This window comes from Callithrix jacchus, chromosome 6 (genome assembly GCF_049354715.1).
Source record: "Callithrix jacchus isolate 240 chromosome 6, calJac240_pri, whole genome shotgun sequence".
Classification (NCBI taxonomy): Eukaryota; Metazoa; Chordata; class Mammalia; order Primates; family Cebidae; genus Callithrix; species Callithrix jacchus.
This window is the reverse complement of record NC_133507.1, coordinates 155,925,525-155,950,620: the sequence shown is the minus strand read 5'-3', so window position 1 is coordinate 155,950,620 and position 25,096 is coordinate 155,925,525. Positions and strand designations below refer to the sequence as shown.

At 44.6% G+C, this 25,096-nt stretch overlaps 1 long non-coding RNA gene across 2 annotated transcripts in view; it reads left to right on the top strand.

Moving 5' to 3' along the window:
- Positions 1-25,096, top strand: part of LOC118154702 (uncharacterized) — a 190,187-nt gene that overhangs the window by 107,773 nt on the left and 57,318 nt on the right. The window lies entirely within an intron of this gene.

The window sequence follows — 25,096 nt, the reverse complement described above, 5'->3', positions numbered from 1 at the left end:
CTCGTTTTCCATTGTTCCTACAGTTCTCTTACTTTTAAAAATTCTATTTTAATGCATGTATAGTAGTGAGACGCCTCAGATACTTTCCAGAAGAGGTGAAACTCAAATAAGAATGCCCATAAAATATTGCGGAGAATGCTCCTTCTTTCCTTTTTAAATTCTATGCATGTTTCAGATGATTTGTGAATGGTATCATGTGACAGTTCTTAATATTAGTTTGGAATGTAGCTGTTAAGGAGAAATTTAGGATAAAGAAGTCACACAAGAATAATGTCCAATCACTCCTGCCACGGAGGGAAGAAGAATTTCGAAGCCAAGTAGAATATTATGAGCAGGTGATGTATATTAAAGTAATGCCAATAAGCTAATGGCCAAGTTGAGAGGAATCACTGGCGCATAGATTTGTCCTATTCTTTTTTCCTTGAAGAATCCTGTGCTTATGTCTTTTCTACATCAATGATTTTCTTCCACTTTTGTTCTCTGATTCCTTTATTGTTTTAAGATTCATTGCAGTTATAAATTCTGAAAGAAGAAATCTCAAAGTCACAACATAATGAAATCTTAAGCAGAATACTGTGATGAATTATTACAATTATCTTCATTTTATAGGCCAAAGTGCTAACATGCTTCAGAATGCTTTTTATGTATTGTCCCTCATTCCCCAAATTTAACTTTATATAGCTTTCTATAAATGAGACTGTAACATCTCTAACACTCAGTGATCTGAGAACACAGCATCAATGGATAATGATCGAAGAAGAAAATCAATCACCACCGATGCAAAACCTGGGGGCAATCAACCAAAGTGGAAAACTGGATATTTTGTGCAGAGGCTTAATAAAGGAAAGGGAAATTACGGCTTTGTTAGCTCTTCCCTACATTCTGCAAGCATATAGCAGGTCTGTGTAATTTATTTTGGAGGCTACTCTGTAAGCCTATGCTGAGACGCAGTGAATGCTTGCTGTGAAATGGTTCATTAATTCTCCTCCTATTTTGCTGCATTGAAGCAGATGATGATTATTAACCTAGCAACATGGGGAACTAGCCAAGTCACTGTGAGCCCCTGGGATGGGAAAACATTGCTAACAGTGTGTGGACAATCAGATTTTTCTCCCCATGTCATAAAGGTAACGCTGTCTTTTCTCTTCCTTTTTCTAAGCCCTGTGCTGCAGTGTGCAGTTCAATGTTTGTGTCCCACTCTAAGCTCCTCTGCGATAGTATTTTTGAACACAGAGGGTCCCAACTTACCGTGGTTTGACTTGTGATTTGTCAACTTTGCAATGCTACCCATACAACCATTCTGTTTTTGACTTTTAGTACAGAAGTCAATAAATTACGTGAGACATTCAGCACTTTATAATAAGATAGGCTTTGTGTGAGATGATTTTGCCAAACCATTGGCTAATGCATGTTTAAAGTGGGCTAGGTTAAGCTGTAATGTTGGGTAGGTGAGGTGTATTGAATGCATTTTCAACTAGGATATTCTCAACTTACAATGGGTTTATCAGGACATAGCTCCATTGTAAGAGGAGGAGGATCTGTATATACAACTTATGTACAACTGGGAGGGATTCCTCCCATCTTGAGGGCAGGCTGGTCTTAAGGACTGCTTGAGGGAGGGAGCACATTAATGTGGAGTGCACTTGGAGGGTGATGGGTGCATTAATGTGGAGGGCTATATGCTGGTCTCTGAGGCAATGTTGAGCAGAGAGTAGAAGCTGCTAGCAACCTGCCTGCTTAGTCTTCTAAGCAAGCCTTGGGAGAAGCAATGGCTTTATGCACAGGTGTCAACCTCCCAGCTCAGTTACAGGAGATAGTGCTGAGCCCAGGCTGCAGGGTGCAGGATCTGGGGTCTCTCAGCTGCAATTCTGCTGACTAATGTGGGTACACATTTGTCCTGCCTGATATTCAGGGTTGTGTCCAAAGGGTTAGGGTGCCTGCACTGAGGGGTGGATTTGACAGGGGACAGCCCCTGCTTTGGTCACATGGAGGCATTCACCCAATTTGCTGTAATGGTATGGAAGAGAGCAAAAAAAAAAAAAAGGAGCTGGTAGCTGGTAAGCCTGGGGTTGAGAAATCACACAACAGGGCAACGACCACAGAAACGCAGCCAAGGCCTGGGCTGGCAGGAGGACAGAGTGGCTTTCCTGGTTTTCTCTTGACCCTGTGAACTTGTCTGGGTCATGGGTGAGTCATGGTGGGTGAGCTCTGGAATTCTTTGATCCATCAGGGAAAGGAAGTGGGATCCTATAAAAGAAGGAAAAATGATCTTGCAGGATAAGGAAAAGGCTTCAACCATGTGATGATTTAAACCAAAGAAGAAGGGAATTTGACCTCATGTTTAAGCCAAGCTGAGCGATTGAGTTGTGTCTGCTACAGAGACCATATCTTTATGAAGTACAGCAAAGCCTTCCACCTCCTTGTGCTCTTCTAACACAGGGGAGTTCTAGGAATGTGCTATAACACACTCAAATAACAGGTTATGTCAGAAGAACAGTGTTTGTTTAACATGCACATACATGCAGAATAGGAGTCACGTTCAGGGAAGACTGAAGGCAAAGAAAGTAGGGGTATGGAAGAGCACATTCACTGGAAATAGAATTTCATTTCCGAGAGGAAGGTTGGCTGGGGCTTGCCGGCAGGCCGAGTGACGGCCAGTGAGAGACTGAGTTAACTGCCTAGCAAGTGACCACAAACTCAGCAGCCGAAAACAGCATAACAGCCTATCCTCATCATTTGCAGATTCCCTGTTTGTGAATTCGCCCACTGCTGAAATTGATTTGTAACCCCCAAATCAATACCCGAGCTTTCCTGCTCACTGGCGGATGTGCACAGAGCTTTCATCACCCAAGGCGCACATCCCACTGAGCTGAACGAAGTAACGCTCTGCTTTCTTGCTCCAGCCCGCACGCGGTAAACAATTGTCCTTTTCGCAGTCTATTTAGTGCCATGGTTTGTGTTTTTGATGGTGATTTCACTGTTTAAAATGGTCCCAACCACAGCACTGAGGAGCTGTGTGGTGTTCCCAAGCGCAAGAAGGCTGCAGTGCGCTTCCCGGAGGAAATCCGGGCGTTAGAGAAGCTTCATGCAGGCGTGAGTTGTGGCGCTGTTGGCCGTGAGTTGTCAATGTTGCTGAATCAACAGTATATGTTAAATAAGGTGCCTGTAAACAGAAGCACACATAAAACAAGGTTACGTATTGATTGGGTGACCCAAAAATGTTGTGACCAGAGAGAGTCACAGGAACGTAACCCTGCATTCCCCATAGCAGCAATGGTTCAGTATTTGCTAATCTGGTGTTCACTGTGACTTCACAGAACATAACTACTGCGTGTAATGAGAATGAACTGTGCACTTATCCTCACGACTTCTGTGGGTCAGGAGTCTGGGCATGGCTTAGTTGGGACCTCGGGTTCTCACAAGGCTGTGGTCAGCTATCAGCCAAGCTGCTTTCCTCTTTCAAGCTCATGTGGTTGTTGGCAGAATTCAGTCCCTTGTGGCTCTACACCGAGTCCTGTTTTCTAGCTGGCTGTAGCTGCAGCTGTTCTCAGCACCTAGAGGCTGCCCGCAGTTCCTTGCCTTGTGGTGGTCATGCAGGATGGCAGCTTACTTCTTCAAGTAATCTTGCTCCAGGCAGCTGTGAGAGTATCTCCTACAGCAGTAACTCCCAGCCTTTTTGGCACCAGGGACTGGTTTCATGGAAGATGATTTTTTCATGGACCAGGGGTAGCGGGGGCAGTCTCAGGATGATTCAAGCACATTGCAATATTATGCATGTTCTATTATTATTAAGTTGTAATATATTAGGAAATAATTCTGCAACTCACCATAATCTGGAATCAGTGGGAGCCCTGAGCTTGTTTTCCTGCAACTAGATGGTTCCACCTGGGGGTGATGGGAGACAGTGACAGATCATCAGGCATTAGACTGTCATAAGGAGCAGACAACCCAGATCTCTCACATGTGCAGTTCCCAATAGGGTTTGTGCTCCTATGAAAATCTAATGCTGCTGCTGATCTGACAGGAGGTGGAGCTCAGGCGGTAATGTGAGCGATGGGGAGTGGCTGTAACTACAGATGAAGCTTCGCTCACTCACCTGCCACGCACCTCCTGCTGTGTGGGCTGGTTTCTAGCTGGCACCAGTCCATGGTCCCATAGTTGGGGACCCCTGTTCTACAGCATAACACAGTCAGGTGGGTCACTTTCTACCACCTTGCATGTAACATGATCTTCTCCAGGGAGGGGCATCCCATCACCTCTGACATACTCTATTGGCTAGAATCAAGTCTCAGTTTCCACTCAAGTGGAAAGGTCATACAAGGCATGGCTCACAGGGGGAATCACATTAAGATGCACCTGCTGTAGAGACTGACCCCAAATCTTCCAGAAGATTCTGTGCAAACACAGGAAAGATGAAATGTCACTGATTACTCAAGAAAGAGCTAATAGTTTGGAAATTAATGTCAATAGAGGATGGGTCATCAAGGCTATGTCTTGGTGTAGAATGGATGCTGTGTGCGAGGCCTCCAGGGTCCTTGTCCCAGCTCTGTGAGTACTTGGGAGCATATCATAGGGCCTCAATCTTGTCAGCTCTGCATAGTGGGCCATGTGTTTAGAGACCCAAGTGCACTGCAGACATTTCTAAATGAATAAAGTGATGGACTCAAAGCATCACAGCTGGTCCACAGACCACTCAAACTGTGGAGCAAGTGCCCAGGGAGGCCTTGTGTCTTCGTCTTCCTATTTTCCTTTCGTGGAGAATTCTTCAGAGTGCCCCATTTCATGATGCAAGTTTTAATGGAATGAAAATGGAAACACCCAGAATCTAAGAAATAATTACATCTGCTGTTAGCCAGGTCTAGAATTTGCCAGAGATCCCCATTACCCACACTAAGTGCATCCACAGTGCACACATCCCTGCCTGACAGGCCCATGCCAGCGTTCTCAGCAACATCTGTCCTGCTCTGGGTCCTGTGGTTCAGTAAGTATTGGGGTGAAGGGTGTGCACGAGGTACCCGGAAGTGGTTCCATTATGGGCATACATGTTATCAGAGGTAACTCCATAATTATGTATATAATATCTCTAACACTCCAAATAGAGCTACAGAGGCAGCTGTAAGCTGCCCAGGCTCCTCCTGGATCTAGGAATACAGAAAGGATTGGGTTTTCTGGTGTCTCCGAAGTGTACGTGTGGCCACATTAAGCTCCATTTGGGAGGAACACACATCAACAGCGCCTTTCTCTTTAAGAATTGTTTTGAGATTACAGTCCTTTTGTTTAAGAACTGCTTCGTTTCCCTTTTATTTGGAGTTCAAAAGCTATTAGCCATCTGAGTTCCTGCCTCTTCCCTGGGCATTCAGGGGCAGACTGCAGATGGCCGAACAAAGACCCAGGCCGGATTTTCTGGGCCCTCCTCTCATATACCATCTTACACTGACATTTGCTTTTTCAAAGCCATCTTTTCCCAACAAAGGCTTCTTTCTATAGATTAGTTCTAATAAGCCTCCCCTACCTCCAAGGTTACTTGCTTCTAGCCCTTTAGAGAAACATATCCCAAAGTTCTCAATTCAGCAAGAGCCAGCCTGGATGACAGACTTTCCACCAGTCTCAGCCCTGACTGGTCAAATCAGGCTCTTTCTTTCAGATTCAACGTGATTTCTGTGTAAAACAAAGAGGCTGAATTAGATGGTCTCCAGATTCCTTTTTTCTACTCTAAAATGCTAACTTGAGGTATGGAAATGTGGAATAACTGCTATACGCAGCTCCCAGCCCTCCCGGGGAGGAGCAGAAATGTCTACTTGACATTGAGATTCCTGGGCCCCAGCCCAGACCGATTCGAATCTTGGGAGGTACAGTCTGGTAATTTATATTTATAGCAAGCCCCGCTAGGTGTTTCAGATATACAGATTTAGAAGCAACTGGGTGGCATTTGTTTAGAGCAGCATGCTTCTGCTTGCAAGAATAAGCAGTCCATTTAGAACAGCGGGAGAACACCTGCTTATGCTGCTGGTTAAACAGGCTCTGTCTTTTCTTTAGGAGACAGGTGTGTGGTGTTTGGCTCAGGAAGAAAACACAGCAAACGGCTATGGGAAACAATGATCTCTTACGCAAGCAACTGTTTGCCTTCCCTTCCCCCCAACTTTTATCCCAGCTTCAACCTCAGTGGTGAGCAAATACAAGTTTAGAAAGTGCTGAGGCACTAAAGTTACGGCAATGCCAAAAGCAGTTGTCCTTCTGTCCTTTTGACAACTCCATCCTTTTTGCCAGTCTCCCTGAAGCAGATTGAACCTCGCTGTTGTTTACTCTTATTGTATTTGGGGACTGAAAGGTGGTTTTCTTAGTCATTTACCTAGCTTTTTACTCATGAGTACACACATCAAAACTTTATCAGGGAAGTAATAGGTGTCATTTGTCCCTGTTTTGAGGACTGATAGAGGCACAGTGATCATCCTACCACAAGATACTGAAGGAGCAATCTCTGCTTCATTGTCCTGAAACCATTTCCAGCTGCAGCCTGCTGGCTTTTACCTGCTGAGATTAATGAACGGAACCTCTGGTTACTGGCACTCTTTATTGTAGAGGATATATGAATAATGAGAGGGTTCGCCTGCGACCCGGTCCTGTGATGAAACAGTAAGTGGTCAGGGCTGGGAGGCTGTGGAAAGAAGGGATTGTGCTGTTCTCATCTCTGAAATTGTCCATACATCTGCCCCCTCAGCCAGGAGGATTCTGGTGTTCATAGCAGAGCACACTGAGACCTCACTGTGGGTCATATTGTATCCTAATAATTGGGGTGTTATTCTGAGGTCATTGTATTGAGACAGGAATAATATAGTGTGTTCACAAGAGCATAGAGCATATCGGGCAGCAGTTTCCCATGGCTAGAGCCTACGGGCAAATAAGACCCTGAAAAACCAGGGGGTGGACCAAACTGGATAAGAGTGACTAGAACCAACGTGGCGCTGGATTTGACTTCGGTTTCTCCTAGGATGTCATTATACACTCATTAACATACTAAACCACACACCCACCAGTACCATGACAGTTCCAAGAACACCCATGTTTGGTGTAGAAATGGTGGCACCACAGTTCCAAGAAATCTTCACCTTTTTCCAAGAACTTTCATGAATATTCCACCCCTTGATTAAAGAAACCCATAAAGGTAGCAGCCCCACACTCCATTTGCTTGATTCTGAAATACGCCCACACTTCCCTTTTTAGAGTGTGTACTTTTCTCTTTGTGGTAAATCTCCATACTTGCACTAGTTTCTGACTCATTCTTGAATTCCTTCTCATGATGATGTCAGGAGCCTGAGCACCTGCTGGGGGAGGATCAAGGTTTCACCGGCATTCAGGGATCTCCCCCAGGGTCTGCTGGGATCTGCACCTCCCAGGGAACAACTGAGCAACGATTCTCAGAGCATCCTCCCTGATACGTGGGGGCGTGAATGATGCCTTGTGTGATGCGACATGTTTGATTTGCGTCCTGGCAGTGTTTATCTGTTGGTTTTGCTTTTTTTTTTTTTTTTTTTGTCCTTATGAGGAGTGCTAAGAATGATGATGAGTGAACAGAAAGCAATTTCATCGTCTGGATTCAATGAGCCCAATGACAGGGAAAGCTCCTATAAAGCTTCTCAGAAGGAGTCTTATGGTTTTGGAAAGTGAGCTTGGAATATATTCTGGCCTCGTCTTAATGAAATCCTTTCTTCCATATTGCTTTTTATGACAAAAATCTTAGTGCTTCCAGAAGGCAGTGCCCAGCACAGCTTTAGAGCGGAGTCTTTAGGAGCACTCTCTCTTCCTCCTGCTTAGAAAGTTGATAGTGAGGTAGGCTCAGTGTTTTGCCTCTCTGGGCTTGGACAGAGCATTGTCCTCTGAGATAAGGGACCTAGGTTGGTATTTGTGGGGAACGAGATGAGATTATGAGATAATATTGGGCCAGTGGACCCAGAAAGACCCTATTTTCAACCTTATTGTCTTTTCTCCCCATAAGGTCTCTGAGAGAGGGAAATGGCCAGAGGACAATTTCAGGGGACCATCATATCACTGTTGAAGCTCCAGTCCCATGTATGAAGTTCCAGTGTAATCTCTGAGCTCAGAAGGGTTGGAGCACATGATGAACCAACTCTGATCCTAAAGATGAAGTCATAGAGGCCATTTCACCCTGAGGCCAACATAAATTGGTCCTGGGTGTCTCCCTCAGGACACCTAAAAGCCAGGAAAGTTCTCACATGAACCTCTAACCTCAGCCACGTGAGGAGAAGACAAAGGGAGCTTAGAGCAGCCCAGGAGAGAGACAGAGAGTCTGGGAATCCAGCCAAGCTTCTAAAAGGAAAGCCTCTTAAGGAGAGACTCCATATCCTCTGCTTGACCTTTAACTTGCTGACCTTGGGGCTGTGATCCAGGAGATGGGTTTGTTCATTTTGCCTACCTCTCCATGTGCCAACTGTCTGGTGGGGGTGGGATGCTGACAGAGAGAAGAGGGAAAAGAGGCTCGAGCCAACCATCCCTTCCTCCTGATTCTTTCTGAGAGTCCAGCGGACTTCATACCTGGGGAGGGGGATCAAGCAGGACTGTTGCTCTCCCTGCAGTGCTGGGGTGTGGAACTGAATAATGTTTCAGGGGAGATCTGTCTACTCCTTCATAGGGCAGCCTCTCCAGTCCCTACCAACACACCTCACATCCATAAAGGATCAGTGAGTGCCTCTTGACGGTTCTGAAGAAAGCTTTCAAGTTGGCGGTGCCTACCAGTATGACTGCCTGATGAACACCTACGCAAGAGGAGGAAAAGAGTCCCCTGTGTCCCAGCATCCTCACAGCATCTCACAGGGATGAGTGTGACTCCTCCAGGGAGAGTCACACTGGGTGACCCCCAGCACATGGCAGCACAAGTTAAATGGTGCAATTCCATGCAGTAAAAAGGATGCAGACTTGCTACTATTCTATAAAGCCTACCCCATTATCTCCCATAAAATGTCATCAAATAGACGTAAAGCATTTCACTCTGTAACCTTCATGTTTCTTAGGAATCACTGGAACTGGACCATTTTCTCGAGAGCCTCAAAATCTAAGTGATTCTGATAACAAATCTTTCCTGCGTCTCACTCCCCTGAAGATCGAGAATACACAAGCAAATCACAGCACTGGCTCCACGTCTGCAAGATTCAACCCAAACTCACAACATTTCCATTTTATTACTTAGTAGAATGCGTCTAAACAGCATGAATCCTGAGACAGGACGATGGCTGTCTTCTTATGAGCTGGTTGCAGCCTTGGGGACCACTGCTGGGCTCTCTCCTGAAATGTCTTACCCTTTAGCACAGGGTCAGCAAACTTTTGCTGTGAAGGGTTAGTGAATGTTTAGGCTTTGCTAGTCATAGGGTCCCTCTCGTGGCTACTCAACTCTGCATTGTGAGAAGGCAGCTGGGTGTGGCTGTGTGCCAATAAAACTTCATTTACAAAAAGTTTTAGCACATAGAGGTCTCTGCTTTAGCACATAGAGGTCAGGCCTAGGGGATGAGACCCTCTTGTGTGGTCTGCCCAGACCACATCCCCTTCCCTAGGGGTGGCTCTCCGCTTGTGAATAAGGCCTTCATGCTTGGCCTTGATTGAGCCAGGGATGTCCTGTCCCAAGCTGGCCAAGTGGGTTTGGTTCTCCAGGAATATTTGGAAACATACATGGAGAAGATCCCATTGCTCTTTGGTGTTGGAAGCCAGGAGGTATGAGTCCCAGGCCCTGCTGAGGACACTCACCTTGCAGAGAGGGAAGGGAGCTGATACTCAGAGCACAGTGGAGATTGGAGGGGAAGCAGAGCTCTTGTGGGCAGGCCCGTGCCTGGTTGCAGGTGTTCCTGATGCCCATCTTTATCTCATTATATGAGACAACTCAATTTCCTTCTCATGAGCGCCCCCTTTTTGCTCCGACTAGTATGACATGAATTTCTGTTTCTTGTAACCAAAGGGATCTTCGTGGATCCTCCAGGTCATATTCTGTAGGAACCAAATATAATATTTCCAATAATTGAAACCAGTGATTCCCCATTACATGTCTGATGGTCAGTCTTGATTCTTTATAAATACCTGGTTCCTAAAGAAATCAGTTGGGTGCGCACTACATTGATTATAAGAACACAATCCCATCAGAGTTGGTAGAGGCAGCAGCCATGTAGAGGATTCGTCAGGCAATGAATGTAGCAGCCATGTAGAGGATTCGTCAGGCAATGAATGTAGCAGCCATAGTTTATTCTGCTCCAAACCAAAACCCTACCTAGTGATGATCTCTCCGGCTTAGGGGTTTCGGAGCTCAAAGACCCAGTTGGGGTTGGGGGAGTCCATCACTTACTTCATTTTCACTGCTGCAGTCCTGAATGGTGACTCACAGGGCAGTGGGCCATGCACGTCAGATAGGCAGGCTGGGCTTGGACAGGGCAGGAGTGAAAGGTCGTGCAGTTTCTACAGTCTTCAGCCCTCCAGTTTTGGTAAAAATGACGTCACCAGCCTTCCACAGAGCTTCGCTGTTTGTGCTGGGAGGCAGGGGTGGAGCCCAATAAGCAGTGAGCCCACACCAGGCGCCAGGCACTCTCATCTTTCTCACGTGGGTTTTGTTATCAGCGCTCTGCAAGGGGCAGGAAGGAAACTGACGCTTCAGCATTTACCCTTACCCTTCAAGATACCATCAGAAGCACCAGCCTCTGCCAAGTTTTCACCTGAGGCTTCTCAGTTCCTCAGACAAGGGGCACAGAGGGAAGCCGACACACCCTGAAAAGCCAAGTTGATGTGAGTTCATGGAGTTAGGGCAGAGACAGCGCAGGTGAGTGGATTCTGAACGCAGGCCTCATCATGTCAAACCCCTGCTTTCAATATCTTAGTGGCGGAATCTCCTTTTAAAGGTAATGTTATAAGAAAACTCAGTATGTAGCAGCCAGTGGCAGAGAGGCTGGAGCTGAGCTAGGGGTGCCTGGACCCTGCCTGCTGGGGACTCCTCTCCCAGCAGCAGGTATGTTGGGGGCTTGGCAGGGTCAAGTCTAAAATCCTCGGATGCCCATAAAATATATGATGTTAATAAGAAACAAGCACAGGCTTCCTACTTTGCATAATGTACACTAGAAGCAAAACTTGTGTAATCTTCAAGAAGTGATTGCACCATTGCAAGCCGAAGGAGCCCTTAACTTGACAGGCTCCTAATTGGAAAGGACACTGACTTGGATGGGATTCCCACTGCCTCCCCACACCCTGTACCCTCCACATCTGCTGGCCAGTCCTCAGTGCTAGGATCCCATGGCAACTTTCCCCCCTCACCTTTGCAGAATATGACCTGGAGGATCTGTGAAGATCCCTTTGGTTACAAGAAACAGAAATTCACGTCATACTAGTTAGAGAAAAAGGGATGCTCATGAGAAGGAAATTGAGTTGTCTCATATAAGGATATAAAGATGGGCATCAGGAACACCTGTAATCACAAGCACTCTGCTTCCCCTCCAATCTCCACTGTGCTCTGAGTATCAGCTCCCTTCCCTCTCTGCAAGGTGTCCCTCAGCAGGGCCTGGGACTCATACCTCCTGGCTTCCACCACCAAAGAGCAATGGGATCTTCTCCATGTATGTTTCAAAACATTCCTGGAGAACAAAACCCACTTGGCCAGCTTGGGACAGGCCACCCCTGGCTCAATCAAGGCCAAACATGAAGGCCTTATTCACAAGGGGAGAGCCACCTCTGGGGAAGGGGATGTGGTCTGGGCAGACCACACAAGAGGGTCTCAGCCCAGCCCCTGGGCCTCAACTTTATGTACATTCAATACATAGTAGAGATGGTGATTCCGAAAAAGATGAGTGAGACAGAAACAATTTCCTTCAAGGACTTTATCATCTTATAAGGGAGTTAAGACATAGCCCAAGTCATGGCAAAGAAGAGGTATTTTTACTTTGCAAATAGCACAGACTTTAAGGGAAGTAAAATGGTGAAGTTCCCATGTGGGTACTGGGAACTTTTCAGAAGGGCCTGACATGAGGCTTACCCATCAGTCCCTGTAGGGAGGGGCAGCTTGACTATAGGTGCCAGAAAGAGATGGGGTCCCATGTGGAATGCACAAGATGCCCAGTGGTGCCCATAGAGACACACACATTCATCTTCTTGAAAGCATCTACACCCAAGAGGTGAGGGTCCTGCTGTCTCCTGGAATCAAGCCAGCACCTCCCATATTCAACTTCTAGTCACTGTCCTCTGTTCCTTGTTGTGTCTGGCAAATTCCTGAGGTTAGCTCCTGTTTTTCTGGCTTGCCTCTTGGTGGCTTCCATTGGGATTGGCTCCAAGGTGTGCTCCTGGGTTTTCTGGTACACCACGTCCCCCATTTTGGGTCTTGCTAATCCATGCTCGGCAGTATCCCTGGAATGGGTATGATGTTTATGTAGGGAGCGGGTGGAAGCTATGATTGCTCTTCCTGGGTATGAATTTGTGGCCCACTTTTAGGGACAGAGGAAGCTCACTGGAGGTCCACCAGTAGTGACGTGGGACTGGTTATTTACATTCAGAAGATAATGGCAGCTGTGTGGGAAAGGATGAGGGAGGAAGACAGTGAATGAATTAGTTCATAGCCTTCCTGTCTCTCATGCTGCAGAGCCGGTCAACCTTTGTACAACCTCATGGGCCAACTTTGGCTTAAGCGAAAAAGCAAGGCAGCCTCAGCTTCCAGAAGCAGACAAGGAAAATAAAATCTAATAGTAAAAATAACATCGGATAGTCATTCGAATTGTAATTTGCCATCATCGCATTTCCCCTTACTTTGAAATATATTTTCCATGAATTTTTGTCTGTAGATGAAATTCTGTGTTCATTGAATTCAATTTCCTTCCTTATTACAAAGTCTGTGGCTACTTGTGGAAAACTCAGGAAGAGCAATTTTGGTTTGAAGTTATCTCCTTTTGTAAACATTTTCTAAAATGATGTGTTTTGCATACACATAATCTGGATGATTTTGGCTTCTCTATCTTTAGCTTTGCTCACAGTCACGATTGCATGGTCTGAAGTTCCCTTCCTGCCCAGTAATACCTGCAAATTCTTAATCTTGCTCTCCCTTTCCCCTCCATCATCCTGGGCCAAATACTAGATTTTTTACTAGGCAGAAGCCCATTCCCCAAAAGCATGTTTGGAACTTGAATTTCTTTGATAGAGGGACCTTGCGTCAGGAAATTCTCTCCTTGCTTGGCATGAAAGGCTCTTGTTAGCTGTATATTCTGCTAAGTGGAGAGGTTCAACTTGTAACCGCATGTGAAGATGGCTAATCCTTTTCTTTTTCATAAGGCTTTCCAATACCTGATAGTGCAATGTCAGTAGGCACTTTTTCTGCCAGTGTTCAAGTATAAATACCAAATAATGGAGAGATATTTAAAGATCTTCTAAAGATAAAACTAGGACCTGAGACCTTGAAAGGAATTTGGAGTCAGCATTTCTATTGGTTCTTACAATACAGGTTTGAATGGAATTGTCTAAGGAAGAGTTTCCAAATTACATATTTTAGGCTTCAACTCAAAAGCTGGTTTGGGGTAGGTCCTTCATGACTCAATTTTTCAAAACCTTTGTGGGTGATTTGTTTTTGTGCCTACCCTTAGTTGTGAATTACTGAAAGGTTAAACATTCCTCACTCTGCAGATGAAGAAATCGGATAACTAAGAAATTAAATGACTTCGCTGATGTTGTCCTAATGGATATGGTGAATTGCTGCTTGCTGGAGGCCCTATCAGATGGTAGATACCATGAGGCAGGAACGACCTGTGCAGCTTCCAATCCTACTTCCAGCAATGTGTAGCTCACTGCAGGTGCACGGTAACCCGGAGTAGAGTGGCGGTCACACTACCAGCCTCTGGCTGAACCTAGCTCAGAATCTTGGGAAGGGTGGGGACCAAGGGAAGAGCATCTGTGTTCAGGGTTCCTTGCTTCAGGACCCAGGTGTGCCATTTCCCAGCTATATGAGCTTGAACAAGAAGGTTCAGTGTTTAGTTTCCTATTCCTTGTTTGTAACAACAGAGTTCTTGAGAGGATGAAATCACACAATCACTTCAAAATGGGCAGGGAAGTGCTGGATGCATTCTACAGACTTAGTGAAAGCTGTTTTCCTTTTTGTTATAATCCAGTGCTTTTTTGGCTAATACGTTTTGCCTATAAAATTTTTACATTCCTTGCAATAAACATTTGAAGACTCTATTGAGATGTCATCAGGGCAATGTGAATATTCTAACCGATGTCGGGAATTTCTTATTACTTAGGATACAGATGATGCTTTTCAATTCATGAGCCAATTTCTCATCCTATCTAATTCTAGTTCCCTTCATTACTTCAAAAAATTTCCTCCTGAATTGCCCACGTGAGAACCTGATCCGTTTATTTTTCCATTTGCTGTCTGAAGAGCAATCGCACTTCAATTTTCTCTGCCTTTACGGTTATGACATTTTTTCCTGCCATCCTAACCACTATCAGCCTCTGCTGTCATACAGTGTGAAACATTGGACAATTATAAATACCCGTGTATTCAGATTGGAAAATGCTCCAACATTTTCTGCAACATCGGGCTCGTTTGCAAGATTTCTGATGACTTTTACCTCTCTCAGGAATTAAAATGCAGCATTGCAAAACGGTACTATTGGACTCTGTCTAGGGTTTGTTGATCAAGGGACAATAATGAAAATGGCTTTGCTCCCTGGGGAAGTGGAGTATTCCCCTTTGGCCAAGACCTCTTTAGAATTCTGAGCTAAAGTAAAGAGGTGAGACCTGCTCGACCTGCAGGATCACCAGCAGTTTTATTGACCCCACGGTGTCTTCAATAGCAGAAAGCGGACTGTCCCATACAAAATATGACTTGGAGAAGGAGACCTATGCTCAAGATTTCATAAGTAAGCCATTGCCCATTTATCAAAATAACTTCTCCTATCTTCTCCTATTTCTTCCCCCTTCTGTTCAGATCACAACCTAAATCCTATAATGAACAGACTAAAAAGAAGAGGGTTTGGTTATTAGTGTCTTCTTCCGGACGATCCATGATACACTTTGAAATCGGATCCTAAAGTGCCTAGGTTTTCCCTCCTGAATTTCAATAGTGTACGTTGTCAAAACACCAAGAATTCTAAAAACAAATTTTTAAGAGACTTTTTTGGGAGTGGGGGGAATGGGGCTACCATGAGAATAAATGTTGCTGAGTCATTATCAGGGGACCCACTTCTGAGATCCAGGGTACACATGGCAAGTGCGCATTCTTTCCATTTTCACTTGGCTTCTTATAAAGTGGGTGTGACGTTCTTCAGGGTCCTGTGACAGCCTTTCCCTCACCTGTCACTCTGACACCAGCCTTCCATGGATAGAATTCCTAAAGTCAAGAACAAAACCTTTATACAATAATTAAACAGTAATAGAATAAAATAACTGGTAAAGAGATAATTAAAGCAATAGAGGGAATGATGGGAAGCTAGAATGAAAACAGACAAAACTAGGAAAAAGAGGTGAATAGAAAAGTAAAACGAAGTGCAAAAGTAAAACATGTATTTGAAAGATGAGGAGGCTACAATCAAACTCAGAATAGTAAGATAAAGATAAAATTAAAACATCACGAACTAATTGAGAAAACAAAAAACCACTTCAAACAGATACATAGAAACCTAACAAAATGCTAAGACCAGAAACTTAAAGAGCAGACTGAGTAAAAATAAACAAACTGAAGTCAAACTTTACAAAATAAAAAGACAAAGATAAAGAAGTAGGCTGGGCATGGTGGCTCATGCCTGCAATCCCAGCACTTTTGGAGGCCAAGGCAGGAGATCAGCCTGGCAACATAGGGAGACCTTGTCTCTACAAAAAATTAATTAGCCCACTACAGGGGGTGGTGCACACCTGCAGTCCCAGGTATTTGGGAAACTGAGGCAGGAGGATCACTTGCCCAGGAGGTGGAGGCTGTAGTGAACCATTTTTGTGCCACAGTGCTGCAGCCTAGGCAGTACGGTGAGACCCTGCCTTTCAAACAAAAGGAAGGAAGGAAGGGAGGAGGGAGGGAGGGAGGGAATGAAAGAAGGGGAAAGAAAGGAAGGAAGAGAGAAAGAGAAAGAAAAAAGAGAGAGAAAGGAAGGAAGAAAGAGAAAGAGAAGAAAGAGAAAGGAAGAAAGAGAGAAAGAAAAAGAAAAAAGAGAAAAAGAGTTCAAAAGAAAGACAGAAGAAAGGAAGGAAAAGACAGAAGGAAGGGAGGAAGGAAAGGAAGGAAGGAGGGAGGGAAGGAAGGAGGGAAGCATGGAAGGAAGGAAGGAAGGAAGGAAGGAAGGAAGGAAGGAAGGAAGGAAGGAAGGAAGGAAGGGAGGGAGTCCATCTATCTCTGGCTTCCCATGGCCTTTGAATCCCTCCATAGGCAGGCTGATACTAAGCTCTACAAAGAGCTTGGGGTTCTCTTTTGTGTCCCGGCATCAGCATGATCAGCCACTTCAAAATAGAGAACCGACAGGGTTTGAGTTTTTTAAAATCATATGGTTGAAAAGAAGGAGTCAAATTTTGACTTAGTACTTAAACAGACAACCCCCTAAACCCTGAGAGTAAAAATGAAAAGTCCGTTTGCAGTGGATGTGCAAAGACATGCCCAGACCCACGGCATTAGCCAGTCTAGAGCAAAATCTGTCCATGAGAAGAAAGGGTGTCCTGTGGGCACTTAGGAAAATCAGTGTGGGCAGTGTCACTCAGATGGGGCAAGTCCACTTACTGTGGTGGGAACATGGAACAGTTGTCCTTTTTCCTGTCATCACAGCCATCCTTGCCCTCGGAAGCCTGCTAGCTGGAGCGCTTCGCAGCTGCAGCTCATCTTTCATCCAAAGCGCTACCTACAGCAATGCTTCTGGGACCAGAGTCTTCTCTAGGACTCTCCACAGCCTTCCCTGCTTACTCGGAGTCCTCCAGCTGCCAAGTCCTGAAAATACTCATGGGGCTCTTTTCCTTGACTGTGGTGGGAAGGGCTAATGCCATGGTCTTGGCCTGAGTGCCGTGTGGGTTGACCTTGGGTGGGGTTTGGTGTTGACCCTGCCCTGACTTCATGGAGAAACACCTCTGTTTCTGCCCCTCTGCTCAGGCAGGGTGTGCCATGGTAGCCCCAGGCTCCAAGCCCTTCCCCAAAATGGGCTCCTCAGGACTTGGCTGAGTAGCTGTCTGTGAACACAGAACTCCTGCCCCTTTCCCACACCTCCAGGCTTCTCCAGGAGATGCTGTGAGGGCTCATGGGGGTCCATTTGGTGTTCTTTGAGAGACACAGATGTGCCAAGGCCTTCACCCTCTTCTTGAGGCACATTCATTAGGAGCCATCCACACCCTAATGGAGTGGAACTTTTTCATTTTCAGGAATCTTCAAACAAGAGGCTGGCTTCCTTGTTTGTATTTACGTAGGTCATCAAACTTTGGGATCAAAAGTCGAGACCTCTCTGCCATCATCATAGCTCCTCTCTGGTGGCACTGAGGTGGTCTGGGGAGCAAATGGCCAGGAGAAAGGCTCCTGTCCCCTCGCCCCAGACACCACGGGGAGTTGATACAGTCTTCTCCTGCCCTTCACCAGAGCAACTAGAGAGATAGTGATGACTGTGGATTCGTGAAGCCTTCCCTCCTTGAAAGGCCCCCTTGCTCTCCATCTTGCTCTTTTTTGGATAGAAGTAGGAGATGGGTGGGAGGTGGCAGGAAGGAGGGAATTCAGCTCTGCTGAAATGGCGGTAGCTTGGTAATGGCGGCCACCATAGCATTTTTTCCTGGGAATGGGAGGCAAGGTCACCCTAGGAAACAGGAAGGGCTTCTCTTGGCCCTTAGACCTCCAAGGTATAAAAGCAAATGCTGGCTGTGTCTCTTGAACTGTCCAGAAGGGGAGTTCCCTGACCCACAGATGTGACCTGCAGATACCTGTGGCAGATGAATCCCTGTAGGTGAGAAATTTGTATCAACTGCCATAGCTCAGCAGCTCAGCAACATTAAGCACCTAGTTTAGGGATTGACAAACTGCAGCTCATGGGTTAAGTTTCATTTGCTGCCGTTAAGAATAATGAGTTCCTCTTCAAAAGGTTTAATTGTGTAATGTTCTATCCTTTGTTCAAAAGCCCAACCTCCTTGTCCTTTCTTGTTTCCAGCCTGCAAACCCCCCTCCCACTCTAGTTGTGCCCTGACATGCCCAGACATATCCAGATATGCCTTGTACTATAACGGACAAACCACTCCCACCCACTCCGTCCCTTCTAAATGGTGTGCTTACCATAATCAGAAACGTTTAAGTTTTAGCCAATCAGGATCAGCTTAGATTGTGTGTCCAACCTTAGCCAATAGTGGAAGGACACGGGATAAAAAACCCCTTCTCTCCTTTGTTCAGTGTGCTTTTGTGATCGTGACTAATGCAGGCAGCACCCTTCTGCAGAAGTATATTGCCTTGATGAGAACATTTTTTGCCTGAGTGCTAGTTCTTCTTCATGGCACCAAGCATTTGTTTCCAATAGCTGCTTATTTTTGTAAATAAAGCTTTACAGAAACGCAGCCATGTCCATTCGTTGATGTCGTGTAGAATGCTACTTTTGTGCTACCCTGTCTTAATTAGTTGCAACAGAGATTGTGTGGCCTACGAAGCCTGAAATATTTGCTGTCTGGCTCTTTATAGGGAAAGGTTGTTGTCCCCTGCTCTAGATCATCCAATCTTGGGGTCTTCGTTAAGAGTAAAGGAAATTTATTTGGGGAATTATTCCAGGAAGGAAAGGTGAGGAAATGGAAAAATGAAACAGGAAAGGAAAGAAAACCACTAGAGAGTGGATGACTCTGTGGGCAGCTGGGAGTCAGTCCTGCTGGCTAGCTTTCAAGAGACCATGTGGAAGTGTTGGGGCATAATGGCCCTACCATATGGAGAGTCTGGGGCATTTATCCCCCAACCTCTTCCCCACTGGTTGAGGCCACCTCTTCCCCTCACCAACACGACACTACTGGGTTGTGCCTGTAAGAAGGGGCTGAAGCTCCACAGGCAGAGAAGGGGGTGAGGGGAAGCCCCTCACTGCACAAATCTCTGGTTCAGAAGGTTGGCCTTCTCCTGGTAACTCCTGCCCCACATGTGTGTCTCAAATTCAACATGGTCCAATGTGTCCATGCTTTGCAGGTTGAAGGACATTAATATACAAGTCTTATATGCACTGCTTTCCAGGGCCCCTCTGAACTTGCTCTCTCATTCTTGGCCCTGCCCAGGTCCTCACACAAGCTGAGCCCCTTCTCAAGCAGGGACATTTGAGCATGCAGTTCCTCCTTCCTCATAATTTCCTTTTCTTCTTTACTAGTCCTTCCGTGGCCAAATTCTTCTTGCCAGTCTATCCCTCTTCTATGAGCATTTCCTCTGAGTATCTTACCTGAGGCAACATCACCTTCCCTCTGCAGTGTCTCTATCCCACCCCTCAGCAATTAGTAGTGCTTATTAGGAATAATCTCTTGATCATTTGTTAAATAGATTCTAACCTGCCTTCTCTGGCTAGAATGCAAGCTCCACAGAGCAGGAACCTAAAGATTCATGTTTATTAAAACATTGCCTTGCACTTGGTAGCTGCCTGGAAGGTATTTGCTAAGTGAAGAACAGGTTGTGAGTCTTTGAGCAGGGTTCAAAAACATGAGACAGTGGTTTTCCAGCAAGAAGGTATGGATATGAAGAGGACCTTTGTGAAGGGTGTGCATGTGTGTGAGTGGATAGGAGGGGAGAAGGCTCTTCCCAGCCATCTGCTCCTTGAGCCCCTCTGTCTTTGCCAGGAGTCTAGGCTCACGGCTGCCACAGCTAAAGCATGCATAGAGAATGAAGGTGTGTATTCTGCTCCAGGTCCAATTCTGTTGGACGTGTTGTTATGAAAAGGCGTGATTGGCAATGGTAGAGAGATGCTGTTACTGATTTGGAAATATTTGCAATGTACTTTTAGGATAAAGAGGAATTACAACGAAATACATTGATATAAGAGATTTTTAAAAAATTCATGGAATACCCTGGGATTAGCAGATCTTCACTTAATTTTTCTTCATTCTCATGGACCAAGATGTATGATGAAAAATGTGTATTTAGCATGTCAACCACAACCTCAAATCCACAAATCACTGTAAGAACTTAACTTTCAACAACTAATATAAGGTTGGTGGTGAGCTATGCTGAGGAAAAAAGGCAGGAAAGATATTTTTAAATCAACATGAACCAAAACAAAAATGTCTTTTTATTAACTCTCAGCTGATCAGAAATATATTTTAATCTCATAAATTTAATTTCCGAGTTTTCCCACTAACCCAAATTTTAGTATATGAGATATAGGTCTCTACATTTTTTAAATTCTGGTTTTTAAATTCAATAATACAGGACATTGTATAGCAATTTCCAAGGATAAGGGGTTGCTGTTTTTCATCAGAACTAGGATTTGGCCTCACAGTTCAACGTTTAAGACTGCTCAGGGATAATAAATACCCCAAAACCAGCTTTTGTCATCTAATTAACAGATGAAGGCTGTGCTGGGCTCAATTGCCCAAGCTGCTGGCCAGCCAGCCTCCTTCCCATACCTTCCTTTTGTTAGGGCTTCCTTTCATTAGCCTTCCTTTTATTTTTGAGATGGAGTCTCATTCTGTCGCCCAGGCTGGAGTGCAGTAGTGCAATCTCTGTTCACTGCAACCTCTGCCTCCTGGATTCCAGGGATTCTTCTGCCTCAGCCTCCCAAGTAGCTGGGATTACAGGCATGCGCCATCACGCCCAGCTAATTTTTGTATTTTTAGCAGAGACGGGGTTTCACCATGTTGGCCAGGCTGGTCTCAAACTACTGACCTCAAGTGATCTGCCTGCCTCAGCCTCCCAAAGTGCTGGGATTGCAGGCATGAGCCTTTTAATCTTCCTTTTGTTAGTATTTAAACAGTTTTCGAAAGGCGAATATTTGAAGATTGACACATTTCTGTGCCTCAAATTCTCACTCAGTGATTTGACTTCAGTGGCCAAGGTGCCCAAAGCCTCCCCAGATCCCGTCCTTGGGGTCCTTGGTCTAAACTGACAGGGAAGTGTGGAATGGAGACTTAGTTTTGAAGATGATATTCTGAGATTTCTGTGGCAGTGAGCACCCTCTGAGAGGCCATCTGTTCAGGCTCAGCTCCTGTACTTTTATTCCTCTGGACAAGGTGAACTTGCAAATGCAAATTATTCTTGGAGAACTTGCACCTTTTCATAATGTAATGCCCTTCTTTTTTTTTTAATGGCAGTTTTTAAAATTATTATTATACTTTAAGTTCTGGGGTACATGTACAGATCGTGCAGGTTTGTTACATAGGTATACACATGCCATGGTGTAGGTTTGCTGCATCCATCCCCCCGTCATCTACAATAGGTATTTCTCCTAATGTTATCCCTCCCCAATCCCCCTACCCCCTGCTATTCCTCCCATAGCCCCTCACCCTTCAGGCCCCAGTGTGTGATGCTCCCCTCCCTGTATCCATGTGTTCTTATTGTTCAACACCCACTTATGAGTGAGAACATGTGGTGTTTGGTTTTCTGTTCTTGTATCAGTTTGCTGAGAATGATGGCTTCCAGTTTCATCCATTGTCCCTGCAAAGGACATGAACTCATCTTTTTTTATGGCTACATAGTATTCCATGGTACATATGTGCCACATTTTCTTTATCCAGTCTATCATACATGGCATTTGGGTTGGTTCTAAGTCTTTGCTATTGTGGATAGTGCTGCAGTAAACATACGTGTGCATGCATCTTTATAATAGAATGATTCCTTACACCTTATAAAAAAATTAACTCTAGATGGATTAAAGATTTAAATATGAGGCCTAAGACCATGAAAACTCAAGAAGAAAACCTAGGCAATACCATCCAGGACATAGGCATGGGCAAAGACTTCATGACTAAAACACCAAAAGCAATGGCAACAAAAGCCAAAATAGACAGGGGGATCTAATTAAACTTAAGAGCTTCTGCACAGCAAAAGAAACTAACAATAGAGTGAACCAGCAGCCAACAGAATGGGAAAAAATTTTTGCAATCTACCCTTCAGACAAAGGGCTAATATCCAGAATCTACAGAGAATATAAACAAACGCCCTTTTTATCTGATAATTTTCCTAGTTCTGAAGCTTTATCTGAAATTAACATGGCAACCCCAACTTTCTTTTGATTAGTGTTAATACAGTATATCTTTCTCTATCCCTTTACTTCTAACCTGAGTTTTTATATTTAAAGTGGATTTCTTGTAGACAACATATACTTGGATTCTGCTTTTATGATCCATTCTGATAATCTGTCTTTTAATTGGTATATTTATGGCATACACATTGAAAGTGATTATAGGTAGAGTTGGGTTAATATCTACCCTGTTTGTAACTGTTTTCCATTGATTGAACATATAAACCAGACACTGCTCCAAGTGCTTTATATATGAAATCTATTTTATTTTTCTCCACAATCTCATGAGGCCCCCATTTGACAAATAAGAAAACACACTTCTTAGCATGTATGACTTACCCAGTCATGAGGTTAGTGAGGAATTGATATGGTTTGACTCTGTGTCCCCACCCAAATTTCATGTTAAATTGTAATCTCCACTTGTCGAAGGAGGAGCCTGGTGGGAGGTGATTGAATCATGAAACGACATCCCCTTGCTGTGCCTGTGATAGAGTTTTCACAAACTCTGGTGGTTTAAAGGTGTGAGCACTTCCCTCTTCTCTTTCTCCTGTGTCAGCCATGTGAAGACTATGCCTGCTTCCCCTTCATCATAATTACAAGTTTCCTAGGTCTCTACAGCCATGTGGAACTGTGAGTCAATTAAACCTCTTTTCTTTATAAATTATCCAGTCTCAGGTAGTTCTTTATAGCAGTGTGAGAATGGATTTATACAGAGACAGAACTTAGAGTTATAAAGCATTCTTTAATGCTTCTTTAATGAATAATATGAATGGGCAGATGGATGGACAGATGGATAAGGAATTGGATATATAGAGATATAAATATGCCTCAACAGAAGAGACCATATTCAGTTCTATGAATAGGTTTACAAATATAGTATTTTAACAAATACTTCAAATGTGATATTATTACAATAACATTATTGTAATAATTACAACAATAAGAATTGTAATGCAATAAATTATTACAAATCTTTGGTTGAAGTTATGTCTCAAATCATTAAAATCACAATTCTAATACAGATAGCAAACACATGAAAGAGTTGTTTTTAACTCATGAAGAGGAAAACAGTGGAAAAACAGATGATTCACAGAGAATATGAGACACAGTAAGGAGAAAATGCTGGAAAACGCTTGATTTAGATACAAAACGGATTAATATTTCCTGGTGCATTTCCATAGGGTAATTAAACCATAACCCTTAGGGTAATATTGTCTAATGGATCAGTCACTATACCTCATCAGTTTTCTTCAGGTTAACATAGCCCTAATCAATTGTTTATCAAGCCAGTATATTCCCTGAGACTGGGAGGACCTTCAAACAGGCTCATTAGAAAATCATTTAGCTTGATACTAAAAGGTAATGAGTTTTTTTTTTTTTTTGCCTTATTTCTGAGTTTTGAAAACTTTTCCTAAGTATCTGAATATGACTTTGGTGGCTTTTCTAAGGGTACATGAAAGGAAAGTTGTCACAACAGAACTTTCTGGAAAACTGCCTGCACAATGAGCAGTCTTGGGGTCAATCTCAGGCCCCTTGGAACCTTGCTTACTTCCTCTTCCTGCTGTACAGAACAGAGGTCAGGGACCCCTCCATTCAGATTCTAAGAGGCTTTGGTTAGGGGACTGTGTGGGCAGACTCTGCTTGGAACCCCACAGGGAAAGGAATAAGTGTAGAAAGCCTGCCTTATTCACATGGGCTGAAGCTTCCCCAGGCCTCCTCTCTCGACCTACAGCCAGTAGCTCCTGAGTGTCAAGGGCACAGAAAAGCCTGCGTTCACCACTTCAAGTTGTTGATTCCTGTAGGGCAGGGGTGTCCAGTGTTTTGGCTTCCCTGGGCCATACTGAAAGAAAAATAATGGTCTTGGACCACACATAAAATACACTAACACTAATGATAGCTGATGAGCTAAAAAAAAAAAAAAAAAATCCCAAAAGCAACCCCATAATGTTTTAAGAAAGTTTATGAATTTGTGTTGGGCTACATGCAAAACCTTCCTGGGCTGCCTGTGGCCCCGGAGCCGCACATTGGACAAGCTTGCTGTGGTTTTCTATCTTATGGTCTTTCTTCTGCTTGTAAGTAAGAACCTCCCCCAGAATTCCTGGGTCTAGGAAGATCTAGAGTAGAATCTTCAGTCTTCCCTCATCCTTCAGAAGTAGGTGTGCAAATCTGATTGGTTCATTTTATACTGGGTTGTGTCTAAAAGGAAAGCCAGCTCCCATTCTCCAGTTTCCTGTTCTTTAAGGTCTGGCTGGGACCAGACCTGGGGGAACCAGTATTGCATTTTCCCCCATCATGCTGTAAGCAGACGGCAAAGGCCTGCCTCAGGCAGATCTGGGCTCTGCTCCTGTGATCAAGGTTCTTCATCCGTAACCTGGCCAGGTCAGGAGGACCAGGCTCAGGAAGTCCTGCTTCCTTCAGCTCAAGGACAAAGAGATGGGATGCTGCATCCTGGACTTGGGCTGTAACCCTGAGGGGTTCTTCCTGCCCACTGCATAAAGAAAGACCATGGCATTGTAGTAGAGAAAGAGTTTAGTAGACACGAGGCCACCCTGCCACGTGCGAGACAGGGTTCATACTCATATAATCTTGTCCAGAGCCACGAGGTTAGAAGTTTTTCCCAGGCAATTTGGGGAAGGGATGGGGGTGGCCAGGTAACAGGTGCTTGCTGTTGATTGGTTGGGGCAAAGATGATATCATAGGGGGTCAAAGCTGTCCTCCTATGGGCTAAACTAATTCTAGGTAGGGCCACAGAATCGGGGTTGGTGGGTCCATGTAGAGCCATGGGTGTCAGACATGGAAAAAACCTGAAAAGATATCCTAAAAAGCCAATCTTAGGTTCTACCATAGTGATGTTATTTTCAGGAGTAACTGGGGAAGCTCTGTATCTTATGACCTCCGGAACAATGGCTGACAATCATCCATGTCTGTACCTTAGC